Here is a 1,272-nt window from a genome sequence, read left to right as displayed (position 1 = left end):
CGGGCGGGGCGGCGGCGGCTTCCCCCCGGCCGCGGCCGGATCAAAGTTAAGGCAGCTCCCCCCCCGCCGCCCCTCTCCCACCCGGCATCTCCCGCCCACCCCGGGCTCCTCCGCTTCGGGCTGCGCCGAGCCGCCCGTGCGCAATGCCCCGGAGAAGGAGCGCCCCCGGGCACCTCCCGGGCGTGCTGTCCTTGGCCGTGTCGACGACGCCCGAGGGAGACTCCGCGGGAAACGGGGGAAATCCTGGTTCCCCCCAATTCCCTCACCGCGATGCCACACACGTAGAACCCAACACAATGCCACGCGCAATGGCGTTGGTGGCGCACGGTGTTTGGAGTAGGGAGCGAGGCGGCAGCTCAGCCATGCGTTTGAACAGGCAGCCGTGCGTGGCGGCGACACACACGCAGAGGCCCGGCTGAGTAAAATCCCAAACACCAAGCGTTTACTACTCAGATCCTTTGTTATGTCCCAAACACACTCCTCTTCACTCTGGGTGATGATTCACTTTTCTCTACGCCCCTAACTTGAAACTACCAGAAGAGGAAAGACTTCAAAGAATTTGTTCAGGCCATTGAACTGGATTCCTCCAACCTCTCCCCCCCCCCACCCCCCCATATGTACAGGTACATGAAGGTTTCTACTTATATACATACACATTTCTCCCCTTGGAAATGTGGCCACAATTTGGGGTGAAAAAAAAAGCATGATGCCAGCTATTTTTAAATGGAGGTATGAAAACTGTTTAGAGGGAGCTGCAAGCTAACAGTTGGGGAAACACTTGTATCTTTGTTTCTGAGGATGGCTTTGTGGATTCTAAACGGTCTTGTTTCACGGGGCACCTATTATTCCATTATCATAAAGACTCCAACAGGAACAGTCTAAATAACACCCCACATGTACTTTTCTGCCACTCTGCAGATGAAGAAAAATAAAGTTTTGGTGACAAGAAACACACACATCTGACCATCCCATTTACTTCTTTGCTTGTACTTGTGGATTCTTCTGGGTGGTTTTCCTCCTTATCTGGATTTGCCATTAGCTTTGTTTATCACTTTTAGTGTTTGAAAAATCTGTGACTCCCACTTAACTGTTATTTACACTGAGATAACCAAAACAAAATTGAATCAGAAGTGATTTGCAAATAGTGGAGCCAAGCCGTGGAGGGTTTTTAAGGTGCTGTGTGAATCTACAGGCTGCCTATCGCACTGTGGATCTTAGATGCCTGGTCTGAAAGGGCATTTAGCAGAGGCCTGGTGATTTCTCCCAGCAAGC

Source organism: Myotis davidii, unplaced genomic scaffold (assembly GCF_000327345.1).
Source record: "Myotis davidii unplaced genomic scaffold, ASM32734v1 scaffold394, whole genome shotgun sequence".
Lineage (NCBI taxonomy): Eukaryota > Metazoa > Chordata > Mammalia > Chiroptera > Vespertilionidae > Myotis > Myotis davidii.
Note: the sequence above shows the minus strand (reverse complement) of the source record.